This window comes from Nuphar pumila, chromosome 4 (assembly GCF_984573655.1).
Source record: "Nuphar pumila chromosome 4, dmNupPumi1.hap1.1, whole genome shotgun sequence".
NCBI classification, from domain to species: Eukaryota; Viridiplantae; Streptophyta; class Magnoliopsida; order Nymphaeales; family Nymphaeaceae; genus Nuphar; species Nuphar pumila.
Window position 1 is genome coordinate 95,265,015 of NC_143252.1, and position 23,768 is coordinate 95,288,782.

Genomic DNA, 23,768 nt, shown 5'->3' on the forward strand with positions numbered 1-23,768 from the left:
TCTTCTTCTTCCCCAAGGTGGGGCGACATCCATTAGAGCTCCCCTTGAGCTCTTGGTCGAATTTTTTAGCAAGTCTTAATTGTCATTAATTGAGTTAGGAAGGTGTCTAGGTTCAATGTATTAGGGTTTTCTTTCCTAGCCATTTTTTAGGGGTTAATTAAGTAGGTTTTGGGAATTAGGTTAGCATTAACTCCTAGGAAATCATCTTTTCATTTAATTCCTTTTATTCCCTAGGTAGAATTAATTCTTTTAGTTTAGAAAGTAGCCCCTATTGTAGTTGGCGATTTTGGAAAAAGGAGGCTCTTCAAAAGTCGTGTGAAGCATTTAAGGAAAATTTGGAATTTTGAATGGGCATTAAAGAAGGAGTTATTCCTTAACTTTGGAAAGTGTTTTTGGCATTAAACAAAAATTCCAATCTAGGATCCACGATTTCCATAGAGCATTAAAAGCACTTTAATTCCATCTTGAAAAGCAAAAATCGTGGATTTCTAGATTGGCCTTTTCATTTTTCCAAAAGGAGCTTTAAAAGCAATTAAGGAGTGTAACTCCCTCTTAAAATGGGGCGATTTTTGAGAATCCAAAGCATTTCAAAGTTTGAAATTTGGTAATTATTACATTCCTTTTCCAACCCTCTCCATTAAAATCGGTAACTTTGAATTAATTGTAGGAATTAAGAGGTTACTACTTTAGTCTAGACCTAACCTAGTCAAACCGAGCCTAGGTCGAGTCAAACCCTAGTCTACATCCCCTTTGAGTCTAGTCAAAACCTAGCCTAGCCTACGTCAAAGCCTATACCACACCTAGGTCGAGTCTAAGACCAAAGCCCAACCTTAGTCAAGCTTAGTGGAGTCAACCCTAACCTAAGTTTAGGTCAACCTAGTCTACCTAACCTATCTAAGTCAAACCTAGTTGATTCAAACTTAGTCCAAGCCCACCTAAACCCAACCAACCCTAGTTGACTAGGTCAACCCTAAACCGAGTTCAACCTAGTCTTAATAAGCCTAAGTCCAAGACCAAGACCTAACCCGAGTCATGTTCTAGTCTAACCCAGGGTGAGTCCAAACCGAGCCTAGGTCGAGTCAACTCTAGTCTAAGTCAAACCTAACCTAGGTTAAACCAAGTTGAGTCAACCTAAACCAAGCTAACCCAACCCTATCCAAGTCAAACCGAATCCACCTAAGTCAACCGAACATAGTTGACTAAGTCAACTCAAAATCGAACCCAACTAGTTAGGTCAAACCTAGCCGAGTCCACATTAGTCCGAGTTGAGTCAATCTTAGCTCGAGCCTATCTCTCTCAACCTAGTCAAAACCGAGCCTACCTAATCCAATCCGAGTTCATCCGAACCCAATCCGAACCTACTCAAGCCAAAGCCAAGCTTAGTGGAGTCAATTGAGTGAACCCTAACCCTAGTCTTTATTCTTTAGTGAATTAAGTTCATTTAGTATTATTTATTTTGATTTTTATACTAATTAGTTTATTTATCTAATTTAGTTTTAGTGTAGAAGTGTGTGTACGTATATCGTATTTGCTTCGTATGTGTGAAATGTGTTTTGTGATTGTTTGATTGGTAGTTAGATACTACTTAACTTAGTAGTTGGATTGCATTTTATTTCATAGCATAGTTGCATTTGCATTGTTAGTTAAAGTAGTTTTAGTCATAATTTGCTTATCGTGTTTTGTTCGTCGTGCATTTAGCGCATTCGTAATAGTCATCTGCATATACACTGTTATTCAGTGTCATTTAGATTGCATTAGGTTTGATTTGTCTTTTAGAGTGTTAAAATAGATTCATAAAGTGAAAGTACACTCAAATAAAAACCAGATTTTTGCCCTGTCGCACCAGCAGTATTTTCTGTGCAAAAATTCTGTGTTTTCCAAAAAAATTTCTTCTATTCACTTTATTGACGTGTTATTTGACGGCAGACCAAATTTCAGCTCATTCGGAGTTGATTTGGTCTGATTTTTAAGTGTTTTGTGAAAACCGCTTTTTCTGGATTTCAAATTACAGGACTGTCGATATCCTGATTTTTCCCAGATTTGAAACGCTTATATCTGGAGTTCCAGATACTGTTTTTCAATTCTGTAAAAACTGTCAGTTTGTTTAATCTGTCAGTTACAGAACAGAAGAAATTTCGGGAAAATCGGACCTCGTTTTCCCTGTCAAACAGTGGTTTTTCGATAACCTATCAGAATACTATTTTACACTAGTTAGGGGCAGTTTTGTAATTTTCTTAGTTTCGGCAATTTAGACTTGTTTTCAGTAGTTTCTGCATTTTAGGAGTTGCATAATCATCATACAGCATTAGTAGAATTAATTTGGTCAATTTTAGAATTAATTTAGTATTTTATTTAATTTTTGTTTGATAAATAGCATTTGTTTTATTATTTTCGTAAAAGTAGAATTAGTTTTAGTTATTGTTTGCATTATTAGAATAGAATACTAACTTTGTATTTTTCTGTATTTTTAGGTTGTAAAGCATATTTAGTTTCCAGGGTTATTTTTCAAGTGTGAGGAGCGAATAATTGGCGAAAAGATAGAAATACCCCTGGTGTGGAGCAGAAGACTGAGTGCTTGTTTATTTTCATTTTAGTGATTAATTGTAGTTGTTTTAACTTTATAATTATAGATTGACATTTGACATTAATAAATTAAATTTTCTAGAATTTTAGTGATTAATTCTTGTTCCCTGAGGATTCGACCCGTACTTACCACTTTGTGGAAAGTCGGTTTTTATATTTTTGGTTGACGATTTTCCAAAGTTTTATTGAACATAATTGTTTTAAAAAGATCATTTCAAAATATCAACCAAATTTTAGCGCCGTTGCCGGGAAACGACGAATTAATTACTATATTTCTTAGAGTTTGATTTATTAATTTGTTTTAGTTAGTTAATTAGTTGTTTTCTTTTTAGTTTGTAGGATTAGTAAGTGAATATAGGATTAACATAGTTAGTAAATATAGGATTCACGTACTGTTCTTTTTAGGATTCACTTAATTATCATTCTGCAAGGAGCGATTAGACATGTGGGTTTTAGAAAAACTTAGTTTGTGATTTCCTGTATTTATCTTTTCAGTACTTTAGAGTAGTTTAATTTGTTATTTCATTTACTTAGTTAGATCATTCTGACATAATTAGTTTAGCATATTTGTTTAGTAGTTGTCTATTCTGTGTTATTTACATTTTAGTACCTGTGTTAGTTTATTTTTATTTTTAGATTTAGGTCGTTTGCTTACATCTGGTCTTAGTACCAGTGTATGCAGGGTCGACGAGGTCTAGGAACCCCATTACACCCATTTGTTGACAACCCAGAGAGAATTTTACATTCTCATCGAAGTTCGGCAATAATGGCTGACATGGATCCTCCACCTCCACCCCCAGTTCTTTCACGCCCTCTGCGGGAATACTTCATTCCCACAGACTATGTTCAGGCATCCTGCATTCGTAGACCCGATGTAGGAGCGCCGCATTATGAGATTAAGGCCAGCATTATTCAGATGCTTCCATCCTTTTATGGCCTTAGTCATGAGGATCCCTACCGACATTTAGATGAATTCCTCGAAATTTGTTCTACTGTTAAGATACAGAATTTCGATGATGATGCGTTGAGGTTGACTCTATTCCCCTTTTCATTGAAGGACAAAGCCAAGTATTGGCTAAAGTCCTTAGATTCTGTAGAAATAGAGTCCTGGGATCAGTTGCAACAGGAGTTTCTTCGGAAATACTTTCCCATTGGTCGCACAAACCAATATCGTAGAGCCATCACTAGCTTTTCAGAGCTAGATGGTGAGCGCTTTCATGAGACCTGGGAGAGAATGAAGGATCTCCTCAGGAAATGTCCCCATCATCAGGTGCCGAAATGGCAACTGGTGCAGAGCTTTTATGATGGATTGTCTGACAAGAATCGTCAGATGATCGACTCTTCATGTGGAGGGACATTCATGCTGAAAAGCGAGGACGAAGCGTGGAGGCTATTTGATACATTGGCCGAGAATTCACTCCACCACGCTTCGAGCTCTCATTCTGATAGAGCCACACCCAGCATTCAGAAGAAAGCTGGTGTTCTTGAGATTGGTCCATCTACTGCATTACAGTGCAAGGTAGACATGATTGCTCAAAAGCTGGACCAACTTCTCTCAGGACCATCCACTACACAGCAGGTGTGTACTCTTTGTGCCAGTCCAACACACGAGATCACTGAGTGCCCTTCGGCAGCTCAGTACCCTGAATTTGTTCAAGAACAAGTTCAGGCAGCTCAGGGTTACGTCAGACCGCCGAATAACCCATTTTCATCGACATATAATCCGGGTTGGCGTAACCATCCAAATTTTTCATGAAAGAATCCACAGTCTTCCATGCAGATGCCTACACCCTCTCAGCCAGTTCAGCAGCCATCTTTTACTCAGTCATTTCAAAGACCGAACTATTCTCAGTCTTCTTCTTCTTCTGTCACTCCCCCGATTCCGCAGGAGTCTGCCCCGCAGACATCTTTTGAGGAGAGACTTCTCCAGGCATTCCAAAAGGTGAAAACCTCTAATCAGAACGCCTTCGAGAAGTGTAGCCAGATTTTGAGCTCGCATATGCAGTCCATTGCGAAGTTAGAATCGCAAATGGGACAGTTAGCTGAGGCTATTAGTAGGAGACCCGAGGGTACATTGCCGAGTCAGGCTGTCATGAACCCGAAGGGTAAGGACCAGATGACTGGAGGCCTATTTCATACCGAGACACAGCAGCAGGCTAAATCAGTTATGGCCTTGAGGAGTGGATGTGAGTATCACGTCGAGAGCAGAGAGCGAGAGAGTAGAGAGAGGATAGAGGAGCCAAAGACCATTGTTTTACCTACGTTGGCTCAGCCATCATCCCCATCCCCATCATCATCTTTATCTTCATCCTCAGAGAAGAAGGATAGGAGTGAGCCTTCTCGCAAAGAGGAGGAGCCAACAGAGTATATTCCCCCACCACCCTATCCCAAAGCATTAGAGTCTCCTGGTTATAGAGGAAAGCAAGGTGCGAAGATCCAGGACATGCTTGACATCTTCAAGCATGTGCAGATCAACCTACCTTTGCTCGATGTGATTCAGCAGGTGCCGGCATATGCCAAATTCCTGAAGGAACTATGTACGCAGAAGCGTAAATCTAGAGAGAGAGTTCCTAACAGGGTCCATCTGACTGAGCAGGTGAGTTCAGTACTTCAGCATCAAACACCACCAAAGCTCAAGGACCCTGGAGCCCGTATCATTGCTTGTACTATAGGGAACATCCGGATAGAACGCGCATTGCTCGATCTTGGAGCAAGCGTGAACATTCTGCCCGGGTATTTCTTTGATTCTTTCGGGCTAGGAGAGATGAGATCGACTTCGATTACACTTCAACTGGCAGATCGTTCTGTCAAGGTACCGAGAGGTGTCTTGGAGGATGTGCTAGTTAAGGTGGATGATTTTTATTTTCCAGTCGATTTCATTATTCTTGATATGGAAGGAGTAGATAGCCAGCACCAGACTACGATCATTTTAGGCAGACCATTCTTGGCGACTGCCAATGCGTGCATCAACTGTAGGACCGGAGCCATGGATCTCTCATTCGGCAATAGGAAGGTAAAGCTGAATATTTTCAATGCCGCGATGGAACCAGCAGGAGACATGGACTGCTTTCATGTAGACATTGCACATGAGTTAGTGGAGGAGCAGCCCGAGTTGTACATTACTGAGGATTCCTTAGATTTGTACCATATAGAGAAGAATAGCGGTGTAGATAGTGTAGATGTGTCTAGAGTGTCGTCAGAGAGACCACCCTGGGGAGCTGTCAGGGAACCTCTTCCACCACTTGTGGAGACCCCCGCCAAGTCCTCGATCGAATCACCTCCGAAACTCGAGTTGAAACCTTTACTAGATTCACTCAAGTATGCATACCTCGGAGATGAGGAGACTCTGCCTGTGATCATCTCGTCCTTGCTCATTAAGGAGCAGGAACAGAGATTGCTGACTATTCTTCGAGAGCACAAGGCAGCGATTGGTTGGGGAGTTGCTGATCTGAAGGGGATTGATCCTTCATTCTGCATGCATCGAATCCATTGTGATGAGGAAGTCAAGCCATTTAGGGATATGCAGAGAAGGCTAAATCCCAACATGAAGGAAGTGGTAAAGAAAGAGGTAGTGAAGTGGTTGGATGCCGGAATCATTTACCCTATTTCTGATAGCCAGTGGGTCAGCCCGATTCAGGTTGTGCCGAAGAAGTCAGGACTCACTGTCGTTGAGAACGAGAAGGGTGAGAGAATTCCGATGAGGACCACTACAGGATGGCGAGTCTGCATCGATTATAGGAAGCTGAATGTGGCAACTAGGAAAGATCATTTCCCATTGCCATTCATTGATTAGATCTTAGAGAGACTCGCAGGGCAGAGCTACTACTGCTTTTTAGATGGATATTCAGGATACAATCAGGTAGCTGTCCATCCTGACGACCAGGAGAAGACCACGTTTACATGTCCTTATGGCACCTTCGCGTTTAGACGTATGTCGTTTGGGCTCTGTAATGCCCCGGCTACTTTTTAGAGGTGCATGCTTGCTATCTTCTCGGACATGATTGATGATGTGATGAAAGTTTTTATGGATGACTTTTCAGTGTATGGCTCTTCTTTTGAAGATTGCCTCCAAAAACTTGCTCGAGTACTGAGTAGGTGTGCGGAGACCAATCTCGTCCTGAGTTGGGAAAAGAGCCATTTTATGGTCCAGGAGGGGATTGTGCTAGGACACATTGTGTCCAAGCGTGGTATTGAGGTTGACAGAGCGAAGGTGAAATCCATTTCCCGTTTGACTCCACCTACCTCTGTGAGGCAGATTCGATCATTTTTAGGGCATGCGGGATTTTATAGGCGGTTCATAAAAGATTTCAGCAAAATCTCTCGACCGCTTTGCACTTTATTGGAGAAAGACCAGCCCTTTGATTTCGGTGAGGATTGTATAAAGGCCTTTGAGATTCTCAAAGAGGCCTTGATTACTGCACCTATTTTGAGACCTCCAGATTGGACTCTTCCATTTGAGATTATGTGCGATGCATCTGATTATGCTATGGGGGCTATTTTAGGACAACGCATTGATAGGAAGCCCTATGTGATCTACTATGCGAGTAGAACTCTGTCTGATGCCCAGATGAATTATACTACGACAGAGAAGGAACTACTTGCGGTAGTTTTCGCATTGGATAAATTTAGGTCCTATTTACTCGGTTCGAAGGTGGTTGTCTATTCTGACCATTCTGCATTGAAATATTTGTTGAACAAGAAAGACACCAAACCGAGATTGATTCGTTGGGTTCTTCTACTACAGGAGTTTGATCTCGAGATTCGAGATAAGAAGGGAAGCGAGAATGTAGTAGCAGACCATCTTTCCAGACTGATCGTGGAGACCACGCAGGATCAGAGGCCGATCAATGATTCTTTCCCCGACGAGCAGATCATGTCAGTCAGTACACCGCAGTTACTCTGGTTTGCGGATATTGTGAACTATCTGGTTTCGAGGCAGATACTTGAGCATTGGAACAAGAATGAGCGAGAGAGATTCCTATCCCAGGTGAGGCACTATTATTGGGATGAACCAGAGTTGTTCAAATACTGTGCAGACCAGATCATTAGGAGATGTGTTCCGGAAGAGGAGTACCAGTCCATTCTGAATTTTTCCCATTCATTAGCCTGTGGAGGGCATTTTAGTAGTAGGAAGACGGCTGCAAAGGTTTTGCAGTCAGGATTTTATTGGCCCACACTCCACAGGGATGCTCATGAGTTCTGTAGGTGATGCCTGCGATGCCAGCAGATTGGGAACATGTCCAAGAGGGACATGATGCCCTTGCTTCCGATTTTGATAGTCGAGATTTTTGATGTTTGGGGCATTGATTTTATGAGACCATTTCCGCCTTCCTTCGGAAATTTATACATTCTGGTGGCGGTTGATTATGTGTCCAAGTGGGTCGAGGCTGTGGCAACCAAGACCAATGATCACAAAATAGTGCTTAAGTTCATTAAGCACAACATTTTCAGTCGTTTTGGGGTGCCACGTGCGATGATTAGCGATGGTGGCAAACATTTTAGGAATTTACAGATAGCTTCTCTTCTGAGAAGATATTCTGTCAATCATAGATTCACCACTCCATATCATCCGCAGACTAGTGGACAGGTTGAAGTGTCCAATAGGGAGATTAAGCGAATTTTAGAAAAGACAGTTCGTTCGGACCGCAAGGATTGGTCCCAGCGCTTAGATGATGCACTTTGGGCATATAGAACTGCATTCAAGACTCCCATTGGCATGTCCCCGTATCGCCTTGTATTCGGGAAAGCATGCCATCTTCCTGTCGAGCTAGAGCATAGAGCGTATTGGGCTATCAAGAAATTGAATTTTGACCTCACCCAGGCTGGCAAAGAGAGAGCACTGCAGCTCTCAGAATTAGAGGAACTCAGGAATGATGCATATGAGAATGCCAAATTATACAAAACTCGCACAAAAGCATTTCATGATAAGCATATTGTCAGAAAAGTGTTTGAGCCAGATCAGAAAGTGTGGCTATACAATTCTCGTTTACATTTATTCCCAGGGAAGTTAAGATCGAGATGGACAGGTCCATACATTGTGAAAGAAGTATTTCCCCATGGAGCAGTGACATTATTCGATCCTATGACCCAAGGTACATTCAAGGTAAATGGGCAAAGACTGAAGCCATTCATTTCAGATACCTTGCAGGATGGTGAGTGTGAGATAGTGCATCTCACGAAGGCTTGAGGATTCGACCAGAGGGATGTATCATATGTACATTATTTATTTTTCATTTCAGTGTTTTTCTTTATTTAGTATTTCATTTCACATGTGCTAACTTGTGTTTTGATGTATGCAGGATGAATTTAACATTTAGTGTATCAGTTACCAGGTGCATGGAAGAGCTTGTAAAGAATTCAAAGATCAGATGAAATTCAACTTCAGAAGCTCAGAGCAAATCAGGTTGTATCTATCCTTTCTCCCATATTTTTGTTAGTGTCTTTTAGTGTGCATGTGCATTACATTTTTACGTATTTTGTATGCCACTAGGGACAGTGTCATTCAAGCAGGGGGGGGTGGTTTAGATGCATGCACACAAAAATTTCAATTTTTTTTGTATGACTGGTAATCTAAGTAGGCATTTGAGAATAAGTTGTAACATATATGATTATTTTTGGCATAATCTAACAGTTTATAAATTTTTAAGCCCCATAAATTTTTTTTTTTCTGAACTGAGTCAAATAGAGTAGTTATTCATGATAAAATTCAAAGAAAAGATAGTATTTGATTGTTAGAAAATTTTGAATCACTTTAGTATAAGTATGCACAGTATGTTTTCTGAAAGAAATAAGCAATGGAAAGATGTGTTTGAAAAATGAGTTTAAAAGAATAGAGCTACGTTTAGTTGTTGATGTCTTCGTGAATCCTAGTAGTGGAACTCAGACACGAGATGAAGTGTTTGAGTATCTTAACGAAAAGGATAACGAAGGAGATCATTCTCTTGTCTAAGTCGATATCTGTGGCCTTTGTAGTTCGAGTAAGTAGAATCTGAAGGGTGTTTTACACCTGGTGCCCCAAAGCCGGCCGGCTTGGGAGCCACCGGTTTGAAAGCTTGTTACATGGACTGCATAGAAAGCCTAAGAGATAGAGACATTGCACATGACGAGAGGAAGACTATACGTAAACTATTAAAATAGAAAGTCTAGTGACTCGAGCAATTAAGTCTGAGGGATACTTTGTATCTAGTGCCCTAAGGCCGGCCGGCTTGGGAGTCACTGACCCAAAGCTCGCTACACGGGTCACGAAAACTGACTATTCGAAATAGTGCTCATATGAGAAGAATGCGCAAGAGATCAAAAGTTGAAAAAAGAGTGAAAATGAGAAAAAAAAGAATGTGCTGAATGAGAAAATTTTCATTGCTTAGGCATATATGTGTATTACTGTGCAGAAAATATACAAGTGAGAATAAATGAGTAAAACATGAGAATACTTGACTTTCGGAGAAAAATCATGAACTAGCTACAATATTAGAAAAGTGAAGGAAAAGAATTTTTACTGTAGTGGCATGAGATTTTTAAACTTGTTTTGAGAATGTCAATTACATGAAATATTTATTACAACTGCATTCTTAAGAGCCTAATATTTTTGAAAGATCATCCTCGCATTTCATTGATGTTTGTGGGTAGCATCGCTGCAAACCCTCACGAGACATTACTCGTCCACTAGTGTAAGCTAGGGGTTTAAAGGTCTTGTTGCATACACTAAATGCAACCGTGATTCCTACGAAAGTGAGTTAGTATTATGCATTCATGCTTAGCATTTCTTGTCTTCAGTGCATATCATGATTAGGGTTTGTTAAGGGACTAACAAACATTCAAGCATGGGGGTATTTGATGAAGCATGAAATGCACATCATGTAAACAAGTTTTTCATGCATTTTGTATCAATTTTAAGGTTTTAAACCCATGTTTAGATGTGTTTTGATAGTAAGGGGCTATGGTTCGAATTTCAGAAAAATCGGAGTTAAAATGAGAGAGTTATGGCTATTTTAGTGTTTGGGCACGGATTTCGAGATGGATCGGATCCATATCCGACCCATTTAGGTTAAGTGGACCTTGGATCAACTCTTAGAAAGCCCAAAACCCAACCCACACGCCTATCCATATCCATTTCAAAAAGCTTTTCTGAAAACCCCCCAGAAAGAGGCGCCTAAAAAATATATTTTTTATAACAGTGTTTTTGCAAATTCCAAAAAGTATAAATATACTTTTTAGAGAAGCCCTAGGCGTCTTTGGCTGTGTTTGGACGCCCCTTGCAGTGAATCTACTCCAGCAACTCCTTCCTCTCCATCTTCCTCAACGTTTTGGCCATTGAAGACCGACCTATGCTTGATTTTCAAGCATATCTTTGATTTCTCTTTGCTCCTTTCCATTTCTTTCTTTCTCCTTGCTGTAGTTTCACCATTTTTCTGTATTTTTGCAGGTGTAGCAGAGGTGGAGACCATTAACCTTGGGCGGGAGTGCGCAACACACCACCAAGGTGAGCCGGCCCTACCTCCATCCGGCTTTCTACACCCTCCGATCGAGAATCGGCTCACATTCCATTGTCGGTGGATCTCCAACGTGTAGCAGCTGCAAAGGTCCCATTTTTTGGTGAAGTTCAGCATTCTCGAACTGCGTAGGATGTCCATCTCCAGCCACGGTCCGCTCTTCTTCATCCCCCCGGTCGTCGGATCTTCCAAAAGGTAGGTCTTCTTCTTCCTTCTCTTCTAGCTAAAACCGAAAATGAGTGTTGGTTTTCTTTTCCTTATTTTCTGAGTGTTTCTTGTTTTCTTTTTATTTTCAACCTTAGAATAGAGTTCGTGCATAGGCCAGCACGTTAGCTTAGGTTTATTTATTTGCTTGATTCATTTGAATCAAGTTTTTGTTGATTTTTCATTCTTTTTATAAAAATCAGCTAGATCTTCATCTAGCCGATTCTTCAAGTTTGTCATAGGCGTTCTTGGGGCTGTTTTTACAGAAAATCCAATATAAAAGGTGTTCATTTTGATTTACCTTATTTGGTTTTGTGTAGGTTGCATTTGGTTTTAATTGAAAAGAAAAAAAAAAAAATCGGCTAGACTTATTCTAGCCGATTCTTGATTTTCACAAAAAATATTTTTCTTTGTTCTGATTTTTTTTATGTCCAGCATGTGTATTGAGTTTTTTTGCTGATAATCCATTTATAAAAGTTCAGTTTAATTCATTTTATTCGTGGGTTGTGCTTGTGTCTTGTTTGTTTTCATTTTTGAAAAAGAAGAAAAAAAAAATCGGCTAGAGATATTCTAGCCGATCTTTACATTTTCGTTCAAAGTGTGTTTGGGTTGGTAAGACGTGTGGTTTACTGTGTGTTTAGTATGTTAACAGTAGCATAAACTTGTGATAGTCATTGCATTGTTTTAGGATTGATTTAACTACTTGTTTTAATCCTTTTTCATTTTTGTGTTTTGAGTCTATTGTTGAAAATTATAAAAATCAAGTTTTCTTTTTTTTTCATGTTTTTAATTCCAGCATAGTGCTGTTCTTGTTAGCCTTTGTGTAATTAGGAGTCCTTTGTATTATTTTCTAATTTCGTTTTATCAAAATAGTGGGTATTTAGTTTTATTGCTTTTTGTTAATTTATAATTTTATTTTTTTTTCGTGTAGTTCTTCTTCTTCCCCAAGGTGGGGCGGCATCCATTAGAGCTCCCCTTGAGCTCTTGGTCGAATTTTTTAGCAAGTCTTAATTGTCATTAATTGAGTTAGGAAGGTGTCTAGGTTCAATGTATTAGGGTTTTCTTTCCTAGCCGTTTTTTAGGGGTTAATTAAGTAGGTTTTGGGAATTAGGTTAGCATTAACTCCTAGAAAATCATCTTTTCATTTAATTCCTTTTATTCCTTAGGTAGAATTAATTCTTTTAGTTTAGAAAGTAGCCCCTATTGTAGTTGGCGATTTTGGAAAAAGGAGGCTCTTCAAAAGTCGTGTGAAGCATTTAAGGAAAATTTGGAATTTTGAATGGGCATTAAAGAAGGAGTTATTCCTTAACTTTGGAAAGTGTTTTTGGCATTAAACAAAAATTCCAATCTAGGATCCACGATTTCCATAGAGCATTAAAAGCACTTTAATTCCATCTTGAAAAGCAAAAATCGTGGATTTCTAGATTGGCCTTTTCATTTTTCCAAAAGGAGCTTTAAAAGCAATTAAGGAGTGTAACTCCCTCTTAAAATGGGGCGATTTTTGAGAATCCAAAGCATTTCAAAGTTTGGAATTTGGTAATTATTACATTCCTTTTCCAACCCTCTCCATTAAAATCGTTAACTTTGAATTAATTGTAGGAATTAAGAGGTTACTACTTTAGTCTAGACCTAACCTAGTCAAACCGAGCCTAGGTCAAGTCAAACCCTAGTCTACATCCCCTTTGAGTCTAGTCAAAACCTAGCCTAGCCTACGTAAAAGCCTATACCACACCTAGGTCGAGTCTAAGACCAAAGCCCAACCTTAGTCAAGCTTAGTGGAGTCAACCCTAACCTAAGTTTAGGTTAACCTAGTCTACCTAACCTATCTAAGTCAAACCTAGTTGATTCAAACTTAGTCCAAGCCCACCTAAACCCAACCAACCCTAGTTGACTAGGTCAACCCTAAACCGAGTTCAACCTAGTCTTAATAAGCCTAAGTCCAAGACCAAGACCTAACCCGAGTCAAGTTCTAGTCTAACCCAGGGTGAGTCCAAACAGAGCCTAGGTCGAGTCAACTCTAGTCTAAGTCAAACCTAACCTAGGTTAAACCAAGTTGAGTCAACCTAAACCAAGCTAACCCAACCCTATCCAAGTCAAACCGAATCCACCTAAGTCAACCGAACATAGTTGACTAAGTCAACTCAAAACCGAACCCAACTAGTTAGGTCAAACCTAGCCGAGTCCACATTAGTCTGAGTTGAGTCAATCTTAGCTCGAGCCTATCTCTCTCAACCTAGTCAAAACCGAGCCTACCTAATCCAATCCGAGTTCATCCGAACCCAATCCGAACCTACTCAAGCCAAAGCCAAGCTTAGTGGAGTCAATTGAGTGAACCCTAACCCTAGTCTTTATTCTTTAGTGAATTAAGTTCATTTAGTATTATTTATTTTGATTTTTATACTAATTAGTTTATTTGTCTAATTTAGTTTTAGTGTAGAAGTGTGTGTACGTATATCATATTTGCTTTGTATGTGTGAAATGTGTTTTGTGATTGTTTGATGGGTAGTTAGATACTACTTAACTTAGTAGTTGGATTGCATTTTATTTCATAGCATAGTTGCATTTGCATTGTTAGTTAAAGTAGTTTTAGTCATAATTTGCTTATCGTGTTTTGTTCGTCGTGCATTTAGCGCATTCGTAATAGTCATCTTCATATACACTGTTATTCAGTGTCATTTAGATTGCATTAGGTTTGATTTGTCTTTTAGAGTGTTAAAATAGATTCATAAAGTGAATAGTACACTCAAATAAAAACCAGATTTTTGCCCTGTCGCACCAGCAGTAATTTCTGTGCAAAAATTCTGTGTTTTCCAAAAAAATTTCTTCTATTCACTTTATTGACGTGTTATTTGACTGCAGACCAAATTTCAGCTCATTCAGAGTTGATTTGGTCTGATTTTTAAGCGTTTTGTGAAAACCGCTTTTTCTGGATTTCAAATTACAGGACTGTCGATATCCTGATTTTCCCCAGATTTGAAACGCTTATATCTGGAGTTCCAGATACTGTTTTTCAATTCTGTAAAAACTGTCAGTTTTTTTAATCTGTCAGTTACAGAACAAAACAAATTTCGGGAAAATCGGACCTCGTTTTCCCTGTCAAACAATGGTTTTCCGATAACCTGTCAGAATGCTATTTTACACTAGTTAGGGGCAGTTTCGTAATTTTCTTAGTTTCGGCAATTTAGACTTGTTTTCAGTAGTTTATGCATTTTAGGAGTTGCATAATCATCATACAGCATTAGTAGAATTAATTTGGTCAATTTTAGAATTAATTTAGTATTTTATTTAATTTTTGTTTGATAAATAGCATTTGTTTTATTATTTTCGTAAAAGAAGAATTAGTTTTAGTTATTGTTTTCATTATTATAATAGAATACTAACTTTGTATTTTTCTGTATTTTTAGGTTGTAAAGCATATTTAGTTTCCAGGGTTATTTTCTAAGTGTGAGGAGCGAATAATTGGTGAAAAGATGGAAATACCCTTGGTGTGGAGCAGAAGACTGAGTGCTTGTTTATTTTCATTTTAGTGATTAATTGTAGTTGTATTAACTTTATAATTGTAGATTGACATTTGACATTAATAAATTAAATTTTCTAGAATTTTAGTGATTAATTCCTGTTCCCTGAGGATTCGACCCGTACTTACCACTTTGTGGAAAGTCGGTTTTTATATTTTTGGTTGACGATTTTCCAAAGTTTTATTGAACATAATTGTTTTAAAAAGATCATTTCAAAATATCAACCAGTCATCATCCTTAAAGCAAGCATATCTAGGCATTTTCCTAATTAGCCTGTGTATGGCTTCTAGGTATTGCACAAACACTTTCCCATTCACTTAATGTATTATATACATTGTCACATCCAATTTTTCAATCAACTTAATATTTTACTCTTGCATTTCAGATATGCATACCCTCATTTAGCTCTGAGACAAATATACATGCATGCTAGTTCTTTAACATGACATTTCTTTTCTATATTGCTCATACTAACTCTGTTTTGCAGGAATATATGAAGAATTTAGACTTTCTTTTCTTAAGTCAAAGATTCTTCATCTTTTCAAAATCTATTCAAATGATGTAATAGCTACATAACAATGAGAAACTTACATTTTCCAGTTCTAGATTAGAATGAATGAGCATTGTAAATATCATAAATCGCTTGTTTTCATACCATTTCTCTCTTTTATTTTCAAAAATTCACAAATGGGAAACACGAATGATACGTGCATCATTTTATAAAAGGTGATTAAATCTTAAGTTGACGATTTGCATCAATGGCCATAGTCAAGGTGTGAACAAGTCTTAGGATTTTTATCTTTTATAGAATAACACTGGATCCACACTAGATCTTTTTTCAAAAATTATTATATATTTTTTTTAAATATTTTCCTCTTTTATCAGAGTTTAGTTTAAAATGAACTCAAAATATATATCAATGGCCATAGTCAAGATATATTGAGAGTTAATTTCATTTTAAACTCTATATAAGCACCAAAATATGTTATATTCTTCGCCTGAATTTAAATATAGATTATTATATAATACATTCAATGACCATAGTCAGAGATGTATTATATCTTCAATCTTATTTTAATTCACTTAAAGAATGAAATATGCTTTTCAAATCCAATTTCAAAATTCTTTAAATTCATTCATCATTTAGGATAGAATTGCATCATATTTTTTGAAAGTCCCTTTCAAAAATTCCAAGAGATTTTGGGTATCTTCTTCATTTCTCAAATCAATTCTATTTTATAGATTCAAATTCAATTCTATCTCATTTTCAAGATTCAAAATTCAATTTCAAAGTTCAATTTGACTTTGAAATTTCAAATTCATTTCAAAACTTCAAAAATTCCAATATAAATCAAACTTCAAAATTCAAATCAACTTTGAGATTCCAAATTCATTTTCAAAATTCTTATTCAAATCAATATCTCAAATCCAATTTCAAAGTTCAATTTAAACTTTGAAATCTCTGATTCATCTTCTGATTCCAAATTCAAAGTCCAATTTGACTTTGAAATTCATTTGTATATTCAATTTCTAAATTCTAAATCAAATCCAAAAGTTCAAATCAACTTTGAAATTCCAAGTTCATTTTTCAAGATTCAAATTCAAATTCAATTCAATATCTCAAATTCAATTTCAAAGTTCAATTTAAACTTTGAAGTTTCTTATTATTCTGATTTCAAATTCAAAAATCAAGTTTTCTTATCTTCAAATTCAAAATCCAAGTTTTGAGATTGATTCTGAAATCTCAAAATTCAAGTCTTTTTTCTAAGTTTTAAATTCAAACTGGGTTTTCAAAACCCAGATCCATCTTCAAAAGTCCCATTTGGACTTTCAAAATCCAAATCCAAAGTTAGATCCCAATCCCAACTTGGATCCAGATTCCCAAACGTAATCTCCACTTTTTGGATCTCAGATTTCAGATCCAAATTTCATCTTAGATTCCAGATCTTGGATCCAATTCCGTTTTAGGATCTAGAGCCCAACTTCATTTTTGGATCTCAGACTTCAGATCAAATTCCATTTAAAGACTCTAGAATCCAACTTTATCTTGGATATTAGACTTTAGATCCAAAGCCATTTAGGATCTAGAATCCAATTCCACTTTGGATCTCAGACTTCAGATCCAAAACCCATTTCAGGATCGAGAATCCAATTCCATCTTGGATCTCAGACTTTAAATCCAAATTTCATCTCGGATTCCATATCTTGGATCCAATTCCATTTAGGATCAAGAATTAAAACTTCATCATTGGATCTCAGAATTCAGATCTAATTCCCATTTAGGATTCTAAATCCATAAATCAACTTCATTTTGGATCTTAGACTTCAGATCCAATCCCATTTAGGGTCTTAGAAATTCAACTTCACCTTGGATCGCAGACCTCAGATCCAGATTCCATTCCTGATTTAAAATCCAAGTCTATCTTGATTTCCAAAAATTCCAAAAACCAATTCCATTTCTCTTAAACCCAATTCTATTTGATTTTCTTAAATCTCATTTTGATTTCAAATTTTAAATCTGAAAGTCAATTCCATTTCAAATTTCATCTCTTCTCCTAAACCTAGGTTCAAAGTCCATTTTTGACTTTGAAATTTCCTTCCTTTTCTTTTTTATCTCAGCTTCAAAATCATTCTTTTCAAATCAAAATTTATTTTTCCAAACTCTGATTATTTCAAAGACTTAGAACTTCAAATATCCTTCCTAATCTATCTCAAGTTCTAAGTTAGATTCAATCATTCAGAAATCATTTCTTCACTCCATTATCAAGTTCATCTCAGAAAACTTGGAAATTTTCAAAACAATTTTTTCAAAAGAGCATACATCCTTGCATCGCACAAGCATGATTCTTTGTGCATTTAGATTTAGAATAAATTCTTAGATGATCTTTTAGGCAAAGCAAAAAGGCATAAATTCGATCCTTGGTTCGATTGCCCCTGGTAAAGGCGCGAGGAATGGTCAAACCTCGTACCGACGAGCGAATCTTGTCTCCCAATTTTCCCGCAAATATTTCAAAACGAAGGCGAGTTATTTTCTTAAATATTTTCAAATCAAGGTCAAGTGAGACCCCACAAAAGAGTTCATCTTCTTCTCTTCTTTTTTCTTTTCTCTTCTCCCTTCTTTTCTGTCTTTTATTTTCTCCCATTCAAAAAGGAGGAAATAGAGGCTAGAAAGGAAAAGAGAAAGGAAGAGAGAGAAAACCGCTAGAGAAAAAATTTTGCGATGATCACACATTGTCAGGATGGTTTAGACAAGAACTGGAAAGGAAACAGTTCCTCAGCACAATGACAACGAGGTCGAAGCGATGGATTCTCCCAAGTCAGTCAGAGGACAGAGTCAGTATAAGGAAGATGATATCAATCCCGCCATGTATGGTCTATTTCAGAAAATGATGGCAAGGATGATGTCAGAACAAACTGAGGCCAGTTTGAAAAAGACCGTTTCAAAAAGCAAACTAAAGAAGAAGGCTGTGAAAAAGCAAGTCAAGATTATCAGAAAGAAAGTTCAGCCAGACACTACTTCTGAGGACACAAAATCAGCAGAGGAAGAATCAGAAGAGAAATAGCAGTTTGTCTTCAGTCAGAATCCTCCGTGGCAATTCGTAAAGATCACTAAAGAGCCTGAATATGTGAATAAGCCCAAAATTGGGATCTCAGCTGAGGATCCGATGCACGAGAAATTGAAGGAAATGACTCAAGCAATCAAAGACATCCAGGCCAAGAGCAAGGGCAAACAAACCTATTTTGGCAAAGATTTCTAAAATGGCTTAGACGAGGATGATAATCTGGAGAGTCTTCCTCAAAATTCCTCAAGTTTGATGGAACGGGCAACCCAAAAAGCCCATTTGGCCACGTTCTATGCAGAGTGCGGTCGTTTCAGAAAAGATAACCGAGCCTTATTCATCTCCTTCCCTCGCAGTCTAGAAGGAGTAGCAGCCAGGTAGTATGCAGACCATATCAACCCTATCAAACTACGAGAGTTCGATAAAGTAGTAAATCTTTTTATCGAGCGCTTCATGTTCAATGTCGAAGCCTCGCCGACTCTCAACCATCTGTATAATCTGAAACAGAATGAGAACGAGAGAGCAGGAGAGTTCATCCACAGGTGGAGAAGCACCTGTAACAGAATGAAGGTTCTCATTCCAAAGGAACATGTGTTGCAAATAATCCCCAATAACTTTTCCCAACCTCTGCGGAATCTCATCTTTACGTCTTCTGCCAAATCATTCATCAAGTTGATTGAAAGAGCCAAATGGCTCGAAACAGGGCTGGATAATGGCCTCTATGAAGGTTACTCGTTCGTCCGAGGTAACCCTGAGCAGAAAATGAAGACACATTTCGCTTATTCAGCAGACATTTCAGGCAACAACACAATTCTAGCAGCAAGAAGAACAAGAAGAACCGCAACAGGAATTCAGGAAGCTCTGAAAGAACGAACTCTGCAGCCCAGAAGGGAAAGTTTGTCAAGTCGCTGCCTATTCAGCCAGTGCCACAGCCTGAAGTAAAACAACCACTAAAGCCAAAGCATGATGGCTGGAGTTATGACAGAGAATTCACAGCTCTAGAGCAATCCTGAGAAGATGTCCTGGAATATATGTTGTCAAAAGGGATGGTCAAACTCTCCAAAGTGGCAGATCCACCAGTTGCTATGGGCAAATGGACAAAAAAGTTCTGCAAATTCCATCAGACTGTGGGGCATGATACCAAACACTGTTTTGTCCTAAAAAATATCATCCAGGACTGTGTTGATAAGAATCTATTGATCAAGGATAAGGACAAAGAGCAGCCCGAGATTTTGTCCAAACCTTTACCCAAACATTCAGCTTCAGTAATTTCAAAGCAGACAGTTTTCCTTCAAGGCAGCATCCACCCGTGTTCCAGCCAAGATATTGTGAACACCCCAAAATTTTCAAAATCATGTAAATATCCCCTTTTTGCCCCTGGACCTCCATTTTCAGAGTAAATTGAGTCATTTTCACTCAAAATTCTGGTTTATCGCTTGGATTTACTGGAATCAAATCAATTCTGTATATCTGACTCAATTTTGGATCCGGATCCAGTTTAAAATCCAAATCTGAGCCTCGTTATCTAATTTCGAACCAAAATTACAAAAATACCAAAAATAGTTTTGAGTGGCTCGGACAGTCCATCCGGCATCCGTTTGGATTCACTGCTCTATATTTCTTGATTCGAGGATCAAAACTAGAAAATTTCTTTAAATTCTGGATCCAAACCCATTTTCTGAAGAAATTTCCAAAGAATAACCTTGAATTCTCGAAAAATCCTTCCCTTGTAAATATTTTCAAATTTTACAAAAATGTTTCAAAAAAAATCCTTTATTTTCTTGTAAGTTTAGGGTTTTATTTCAAAAATACAAAAAAATGCGGAAAACACGAAGGAAAGCAACAAAAAATCCAAAAAAATCGAAAAATATGCAAAAATAAGTAGTTTAAAAAATCTTTAAAGCTTGTTTTGCTAAAAACCCATTTTGAAAACCGTTTTATTAAAAACCATTTTTTTAGGAACCCTATTTTTGAAAAATGGAAAAAGCTGCAATGGTTTCTCTCCCGTTCACGAGCATCGCCTCCCTCTCCCGATCCCCCCCCCCCTTTCCAGAGAGTTCCCTGCATCTTCCATCCGTCGATCTTCCTCCCACATGCCTCGTCCGCCCATCACCATCGCATGTCTTCTCTTCCGATTATCTTCAACGAACTCGTTCCAGAGCCTTCCTCCCCTCTCTATAAAAGGGATGCAAGGGGGGAAGCAAGGGCATCGTTGTTCACATGTTCCCTATGGCTTTCTCGATCAACTATCACTCATCGAGCTCAGACATCCATTAATCGTCATCCAGCAAGCCTCCATTGATCGTCATTCTCCTTTCCCTGGTGCTTCCCCTCCTTTTGATCGATCAAAGACCCTTCAACCCCAACGACAGTAATAAGAGAAAACGTCTGCAAACCATCCGAACTCCTCTTTTTTGGAAGGATCAAAGAATTTTTTTTTTAACCACCAACCGTAATAATCAAAGGTGAGTCCCCATCTCCCCTCCTCTTTTTGTGATTTTTTATTTTCCTTTGGATTTTTCTCGTTTCCCCATTAACGCACTACTGGTGGCGTTGAGTTTTCTATAGCAACATCAATCCACCTCTGTGCAATATCAATGGAATGATCAATTCCAATACTTGCTTTCTCTTTTTTTTTACTGAATTCCTTCAATTTACGTGAGTATATGTATATGTTTGTACCAATTGATACATTACTCATTTGCATTTAATATAAACTGTGATTTGCTTTATGATGTAGTTTCTGCTTCTATCCCTGATTTTACACAACGTGATTCTACTTTAATTGTATCATAGTCTTTTCATTTTCGCTATGTTATGGTTCATTCGCATAATATTCACAAAATTTTATCACATTTTCTCAATGTTCATTGAATTTCATTTATAGCAGCGGCATCATGTCCCAAATCTACAAATCTTTGTTTTATGTTTTTGCTTTCATTTCTCGTGTTCGGTGGATTTTTTCCAATGCTTCGGTTTACATTTTCTTTTTTTTTACTATCATTGTTGATCTTCATATATCTGGTGTTTTGGTACACGCATTACTTCCCCTTTTCCATAGTTTGTTATCTTATCACAGGTGCTCCTCTGTTGGATGTTACGCTTTAATCACCTCTTGTTTAATCAAGTTTGTATCATAATCCATCTGCTGCATGACTCATTTGCATCATATTCACAACATTCATCGTTGAATGGCGTCCCTGTTCAAATGTAAAGAGAGTCTTCGTTAATGTGAAAGTAGCTTTTATACAATAGCATTTTTTTTTTAGTTTTGCCTGCCTCCATTTCGAAGATGAGATTCTGAGCTGGTGTTTGATTCAAATTATTTTATTCTTATTACTTCTGTCATGCTTTGCTTCCATGTTTGAGCCATTCTGCTTGAACCATCTACAACCAAGATTATTCCAGGAACACGGGTATGAGTGTCCACTAAATCTCATGTGGCACTGCAAAATCTCTTCAAGTTGTATAACCTATTGCAATAGTGGATCTCAAAACCTCTGTTCATGTCATGACCCCAGACCTAAAAGATGTAAGCAGCGGATTGGTTTCATGGGTAAGAATTTTTAGCGCAAGGTGGATACCATTTTGTGAAGTTAGAAGGACCCTTAAGGTTGTTTTGCAGAAATTTCTCGTTATACTCTCCTGGAAATTTTGAGATGGAAACAGGAATATCTTCCCCATCCTTAGGCATTTTATTCCTATCATAAAGTGTCTTTTCATTAAAATTGGTTTTCGTATTCAGTGGTGACAAATTTGCACAGAATGAATAGTGTTCTATGGACCTTTTGAGTGGTTATCTGCTAACTAGGCACCGATCCAGAATTTTTTTTTAAAATATATCATCTGCTAAGTTCGCCTCATCATTTAGCTAGTAAGGAATATCTGTACCATGTCTTCTGTTGATCATTTTTACTTACATCTAATATGTGGTTCAATGCCAGTTCAAGAGAATTGCAAGTTCAGGCATAATCGATAAAATTGTCCATAAACAACTGCCTGAGATGTGAGCCAGATTGATGGTAATTCTGCTTGTATAGATGTTTGAATAGATGGGTATCATTTTAGTTCCTAAAGATGGTTGGTATATATACGAGGGGTCTGCATAAGTAAGACCTTTGTATCTATCACAATACAACGTGCCATCACAGAGCAAAATTCAGCAAAGGAGCATTCAGATGGGATTACCAACCGTTGTCTCTCAAGTGCAAAGATACACATTGTCCTTGTATAAAGGGGCAACATATGAGAACAACTTACTTGCAGATCGCTAACGCAATGTGGCCTTCAGCTGGTGAAGCATCAAGCTGAAGATCACTTCTGTAGCCGATAGAAGTCAACATATTGGGTTTACGATGACCCCACCTTTCTTTTAGAATCATATTTTTTTTCCTTTTCTTTTTCTCTTCTTTTTTTTTTTTTGGATAAATGTCTAGTCATTGTAAATGCATTCCATCATCCTAAGGCATGTCATAAATCATTGTATTCGCTATCAGCTGCCTCTTTACCATCCTCTGCATTCTTGCATATATGTAAGCATTAGCATGTTACCCACTTCATTCCTTCACAACACAACACCCTTCACAAACACAATATACTTCCAACATCACTCCACCACCCCACTTACTTGTTGCAACCCCTATAACACCTGTTACCATTACTCTTTCGTACCACCTTACCTCATTCAACATAAAAGCCATCTTCATCTTACCTTATATTGTTACTCTCTACCTTTTTTTACACAGTCTTCACTACCTGTTAGTCCCAACACTTCAGCAATACCTACATTTTGCTATACTGCATCCCAAAACCCATACTTGCAGTACCCTCACATTACCTTCATCCTTTACTGTTATCTGTGGTACCCTTCTGCCACTTTCCACAACAACTTCATCAGCTACCTCTCAAGTACACATTACCATCTATCACCTGTAGCAATCTTCGGCAACTCCATTGCACCTTTGTAGCCTTCAACTCCAGCATTTTTTTTTTTATTCTTTCACAGCAGCATGTTACCACTATCATCCACTATACAAACCCCACTTCACCGTCAGCACCCAACTGCCTCTAGTAGCGTCTATGTTTTCCTGTGTACAACATCTTTGTTGTTCAGCCACATCCCTTGTAGCCGTTACCTGCGGTTCTTATGATAATATTCCCTGTCATCATTGCTATAGCGACTCCTATATTCACAACTACCTTATGCATGTGTTCACCCTCACTATATAACATCATATCTCAGCAATTCACCATCCACTACATTTAGTGACCTATTTGCCCCGAGTCATACGATGGCAATTGTCTTCTGCACCTTCAGAACAGAAGTTTCCAGCTGCTTCATTCTTAAGCAGTGAAGGATGGACTACAATTGGATTCTCTTCAGCAGCCCTTCGTAATCGTCTGAAATTAAAAGT

At 37.9% G+C, this 23,768-nt stretch overlaps 1 non-coding gene across 1 annotated transcript; it reads right to left on the reverse strand.

Moving 5' to 3' along the window:
- Nucleotides 1–3,752: 3,752 nt before the first annotated feature.
- LOC149840318 (small nucleolar RNA R71) lies at nucleotides 3,753–3,855 on the reverse strand. The gene has a single exon (XR_016431734.1). It is a non-coding gene; the product is annotated as a small nucleolar RNA R71 (small nucleolar RNA).
- Between the last annotated feature and the right edge of the window lie 19,913 nt (nucleotides 3,856–23,768).